Here is a 6,684-nt window from a genome sequence, read left to right as displayed (position 1 = left end):
AAATACGATCTTGTAACACGATGATCCTGACCATTAAACCCTAACCCTAACCTGGCTAAGTGTTCCAACTAAATATGTCTAGTATTGTAGGTATCGGAGAGGCTGAACATTTACGCACGCATGCGCTGACGGAATGTTTGAAGACGAGACGAGAAAAATATGCAGTACCTCCAGACGTGGCGCTGGAGCGTCGTACCAAACGAGTCATCCCGGGATTTCGGCCCGTGCGATCGCCTTTGGACGCAGTTGGCCCTTCGCTGCTTTCTGCCACCCACCTGGCCTCCCGGTACGGCATTTAGGGAGGGATATGTCGGCCCCTAAACTATATGAGACAAATCCCACGCCTACTCACAGCTCCAAACCGCCCTTGTCATTACAATTTATCGTAAGATTTCGATGGCTTATATATTCAATAGAATACTCATTTTATCTGTCATATGGTAAGCACTGGAGTCGCAGATTACAAAGTGCACGCATGCGCCCTGCCGAAGGTAACATACATGCATGCATAAAACTTTATTTCATCTCGAATTTCAGAATAATATCTTCGAGACATTACAGCTAACATACATGTTATATACAGATACATAACTAAATATTAAATAATACTTAAAGATATATTAATCAAAAGGAAAGGCCGCTGTACAAAATCCGGCCCTGGATTAGTTTAAAACCAGTAAACTCAGTGGTACGGGAAAATCAGTCAGCGCATTTCGCAACGTACTTAGTAAAAACGTAAGAAAAAGAACTAAGACCGTAACTGGTTGTTCTAGGTTTATTGAGGGACAGAATGTAATTTCCACGAACATCATGCGTAACAAGAGAACGGAAGAGAAAACGTATTTTTCATATATGCAGGACAAGCCTTTTCTTTCTTTAACTACTTTTATACAATAATATGAGGAAATTTTGAATGCGCTTATTGTATAGAGATGTAGAGTTTGACTTTAGTGGTACATAAGAGGACAGGTAATTGCAAATATAAATCTCATTACTCTCTTATTTACATTATACCGTTTCTTGGACAAGAAATTACTAAAGGCCAGGCCGAATTTCCTATGATAAAAAGTCTACGTTAACAGCACGCTCCTTGGTTACTCCTTAGTATCCGCCTAGAAATCTTCTTCTCGCTACTTTTTCCTCATTTGATGAGGACCAGTCTCCGCTTGCCTCCTTCATGCCAAAAAAGAATTCTGGGTAATTCAGCCGTTCCATGACAAGGGAAGACCCCCGATTCTCATTTCATAGATTTTCTTATGAGTGTGGAGCCACCCAGTCCTACCGGCAAAATACAGCATCGATTGAAACTTTTAGCTATCAAAGCTTGCTCAAATTGTATCTGTAGGTCCTGGAATTAGCCCACAGAAAGGCCAGAGAGACGACTTCACTGGTGCTGTGAACCGCCATGTTTACAACAGAGCAATTTAGGCGTTCCAGTCTGCATGAAATCATCCCTCACCTCTGTCTCGAGAAGACCAGACACGCACGGTTCTTACGTTACGTTTATGCCCCTGTAGAATCAACCGAAATCTCAACTCCTTGTCAAACGTTAACCAGCATCTTAATACTTTTGGTAGGCTACAATACTCGTAACATTTGTTGGAACACCCATCGCCGTTTCCCCCTTCCTGAATGGGGGAAGGGGGATGTGGTATAAGCTACGATCTTGTAACACGATGATTCTGACCATTTGCTAAGTGTTCCAACTAAATATGTCTAGTATTGTAGCTGGAAGCAACAGATGTATCAATTCCTTCGCAATTATCGAGCAACCCCTTACCGTACCACTGGTGTTGCCCCAGCCACTGCCCTGTTTGGAAGACCAATCAGGATAAAGCTGCCCTGCCCTATTGCTGTGCTATGTAAAACGGATTTTTTCCCAACACTAATGCGCGAGCGAGATGCATATCAGAAACTCAAGATGAAGAGTCATGCTGAGAGTAAGAGGTCTATCAGAGATTCTGACATACAAGTTGGAGATACTGTGCTGGTGAAGCAGCCAAAGCTTGGAAAGCTATCGACACCATACCATCCAGTTCCATCGACTGTCACAAGCAAGAACCACAGCATGTTAACAGCTGAAGGAGATGAGCGGAAGGTTACTCGCAATTCTTCTCACTTTAAGAAGTTCCTTTCAGATGTGCCAGTTAGTTCCCTCAGTGATATGGACATGCCAAACCCCCTCACATCTCCTGTGCCAGCAAGTCAAGAGGAAACTGGCTCAGTGTTAGTGGACCCCAGTGCCAGGACCCCAGCTGATCCACAACTAAGGAGGTCCACACGTGTGTCCAAACCACCCATGAGACTCATTGAAGAAATATGATCAAAGACTTTGATTGACAATGTTGTTGTGTTTAATTGTTTTGAACTCTAATACTAGTCTTGAGAAATTCTCATGAACATCATAAGGTCTGTGGAGTTAAGAATAGAGTATAATATTCCGAACACTTACCAGCGATAGTTTTTCTGCATGCATTTTTATTATTTTATTTGCATTTTTCTTTGGCGGGTTAGCGTTAGATTTCCAGCTAAAGGAAAGGAGAAGTGTAATGTTCATGTCACGTTTTGTGTGACATTCAAACCGCGTGCTCTTACGTCAGCAAGGCATGATGGGTTACATGTAAAAAATATGGAGTAAAAACGGTTGCTTTCAAATGGCCAATGTGTATTCCTTATTTTGACATAGTCTCTTATGATCTCCTTTTGTGTTCGATAAAAGTACATTACAATATGCATACTAGTTAACAATTAAATAGTGGAAGAATTTTTACCACGCCGCGTCGCGGCTCGAATAATGTTCTGCCACTATTCATCGAGATTGAAAAGTATATACCGGCGAAGTGATCTCAACATTTGCAGAAGAAGACCATTCAAAGTCGATTTAATTGACATCTCAGTTCATGGGTGGAAAACGTGCAAGCGATACAAAGCATGCGCGGAAGTGTTTACAGAAGCTTTGAACATGGCAAACCTTCGTTAAGGTGATTCCTCGGTATTGCACTGCGCATACTGTATTGCCCATATATTTATTAATTGGTCAAATTTGCAACACTGTAAATACAACGTAAGCATTCTCGTCACCAGAGCCGCGGATCGACCCAAGGCTCTGGGAAACTCTATGTTGGAGAACCTGCGCCGTAGGGTTCTTATAGCCAAAAATTGGCTATTTGAGCCTTTCGGCGCCTGCTCACTCCTCGTGCTAACATGTATGCACCAATTAGAGACGCCTTTGATTGCTCTTCACGAAAACCAATGAGAAGACATTTTGTCTCAGGGTTCCCCCGAGGTCTTCTCTCCCTCAGTCAAGAGAAGAGCTCTGGGGTCGAGATTGAGACGTAAGTCGATGAAACACGCTGAAACAGTTCTCCAAACATGTGAAAGAAGTTGTGAATGACTCATAACTCTTTGCGAATAAACGTACGCATTCCGAGAACATGGGGAAATTTGTTGTTTCGATCTACGATAATTGAGATCAAGAGAAAATAGATAGGTACGATGGTGTTTTACTCTTGAACAAGCACGGTGACCTATATTTGTTATTGCATAACGTTGGTGTACAAATTATCCCCTTTAAACGAAACACACTTAAAGAAAAATTATCCGAAGGAAAAAAGATATGGCCTGTGAACGCAGATGTATTTCCGGCGGACGTTTCTCTTCCTCGAAAACTAGTGTCTGCGAAACCGAGATGCAAAATCTTTTCTGTGACGTAACTGCTTTTGTTTTTGTTTTTGGCCAATCTCGTTGCATGAGAGAACAGAGAGTCGGGTGATCTCCGCGCAATTCGTGTTATCCATGTCACTAGCAAACCTTTGAAACGAACAGCTATGAGTGAAACGCCAAATAATTAAGATTCCCAGCGGAAGCGATTGACGGACAAAATGTTTGGTTGCAAAGGACAAGATAAATGTATTTGGTAAGAGTGTTTTGGACATCTTCTCTTGGATACTTCGAGCCGATTTATGTGGCTAACTGCCGCACGAAATGCTATTATCGACCGCTACGATTCAAGAAAGCCGTACGTAACGTGGACGAGCTTGAGGACTAAATTAAAAGACAGTTTGACGGTGATTACTCTTCGGCTTAAGATCAAAGCAGCGCACTGGAGGCGAAGTTATGTCTGAGTTTTGGTGACGCTTGCTCGAATGTTTCACCGTAGTAAAAGTATCCAGGAAAGCAAGCAGGAAAATCGGCCCGAGCGCCGTTTAGTAAACAGAGCTTGCTTTTTGATATGGTCGCCCATCGAAAGGTTAGAATCTAATAACACACCCAGATTACTAATTAACGGGAGATTGTGGAGAGAGTGTTGATCTTTCACTTTGCGGCCTCGCCCCAGCACAGTCACAAATGGATTTATTTTTAGATACACTTTACGCACGAAACAAACAAAGAGTCGCCAATTTTAGCCAATCACAAGAAGCCATGTCACGCGTGACTGCTTCTGTCATGTCTTTTCAGGAACATGACAGTCAACTGATTTTCGCGGGAACGGTAGACTCATTTGTGACTGTGCTGTGGAGCACCCCCATGCCATAACAACACTCTTATCTAATTCATTATTGCTACACCTACATGTAACCCAAAAGCATTACAAGAAAAAGCGATTTTTTAGGGTCAGATCGCATAAAAAAAGAAAAATGCCCGTCTCAAGTATTACCGGGCCCTATTAGGAAAAAGGCTAGGAACAAATTGGAAAGCTTAATTTACGCCTCTGGTGACAAGCAATCTGATTGTAGATGACTTTAAACTAAACACAGGCTAGGTATCATTGAGTTTTGGGCAAACAAATTGACAGCAAATTCAAACCCTCCCGTAAACATGATGCTTGATCTGTCTTATCTCTCTCTCTCTCTCTCTCTCTCTCTCTCTCTCTCTCTCTCTCTCTCTCTCAGTGTTTATATCTCAAATAACTGAACCGGGAAAAAGTCAGGGTTTGTTTGATTTTAGTTCATTTCTTTCCTGTCAGCTGCAGACACCCTGCAACAACCTCTTTCCCAGAGCTTTTATTCTACTCATGGCGGAGTAAAGCCTTGGGAGTGAGGTTGACTCTGCAAAATAATCTAAAAAAGTTCGTTTGTATGAAAGAAATTATCATGGTTTTATATATATATATCTCAAGCAAAGGTCTACCGTTTATCGTGATAAAATTACCGTAAGCGCAAATCTAAGTCTCTCTATTGATGGCGGAAATTTGTATATGAATGAAACAAAGCGCGTTCTAGGGCTGAGGCCAGAACAGAAACTATTAAATTAAAGAAAACATCGAGCAAGCGTGTACAACTTTCAGAACTTACAGCGCAACCCACGAAAACGAGGCTACTGTGATATTTGTTAGTTCTCTTGAAATCTGAATTATTCTAGTAAAGCAATAAAAACAAGCTTTTGAATTAAGCGGGCGTATTGCGAAACGGTGCGACCAGGCGAAGAATTGGTCAACTTTAAGCGCTCACCATCTAAGAGATTTTAAAACATGTTTTGCAAAATTAGTTTTGTTTAAGTGTTGAAATGCCATATGTTTTTATACTCGCTGGGAAAATAATTGCTCAAGTAACAAGAATACGAGTTTTATATATAGTCGAAATAAAAATGGAATTATCAGTTTTGTGAGCACGGTCAAGTACGATACCCTAGCCTGCTTGCAGGCGGTAGATGTTGTTATCGCCACGAAACACGAATCCAACGACACAGTGGAAACGTCGGGGTGGGAAGTGCACTCCCCACCCTGTCGTTTTGTCGCCCAGCCCAGACCTATCGCGCACTCTTCCAATATGGCGTCTGATTCGTGTTTCGTGGCGACAATGGATAGATTTAGCTTTGCGTTTACGGCAAACGGCAAACGTGAAACTGGAATTTGCGTCTTGCCAAAACTCAAAGAAGCTGGTCTGATTTTATCTCCTCTTTTTGCCTGTTATCTACAAATGTCGCGCAACTTCTAAAACGAGAGAGAAATGTTAGAATAAGATAATTTTCATGCTTTTATGACAAGCAACAGCCTGCCGTTTGACGTTTCCCGTTTCACGGAAACGCGATGCTAAATCTCTCTAATAACATGTACCGCCTGCAAGTAGGCTAACGGTTACCGTACCCCAACTCCAGACCCCAACTAATTCGGTCTGATAGGCGTCGCTGGTTTAGAGCTTCCCGCTTGTTGAATTTCTCACTATTTTAAACCCCTATTTTTTTCTAGATAGCACATTGTATATAGCCTTCTCACTGAAATTTTGGGAAGAGTTTGGCAGTCGGGCTCAAATAAAATAGCTCGTTAAAGAGGAACTGAAGGCAAGAAAATTAGTATTTGTTATTTACACTTTAGACCATGCACAATAATGTTTTCAACTTTTTTTCTGACATATCCGTCGTTTTTCCACCTTATTCCGATTTTGGACCATGAGCATTGCGGCTCAGAATGGAGGAGTCAGCGGTCATTTTTGAAGCTTATGACGTATGATATGAGGAAGACATGTGAGAGCGCCCCTAAAAGAAGCAGTGTTTTGACTGATCTTTGTCGTAAAAATTGAGTCCGCGAAGAAACAGCAGAACAACGAAGAAAATATCCACAGCAGCACTTGTTTCTCTTGGTTACGAAATCTCTGTTCCCCATATCATACGTCAAAGCAGGCTGAAGATTTAGATTTTGAGCCCGCACTGAAAAGGCAGAAACAGCGGGAAAATCCCAACTTCGAA

This window comes from Montipora foliosa, chromosome 6 (assembly GCF_036669935.1).
Source record: "Montipora foliosa isolate CH-2021 chromosome 6, ASM3666993v2, whole genome shotgun sequence".
NCBI lineage: Eukaryota > Metazoa > Cnidaria > Anthozoa > Scleractinia > Acroporidae > Montipora > Montipora foliosa.
Note: the sequence above shows the minus strand (reverse complement) of the source record.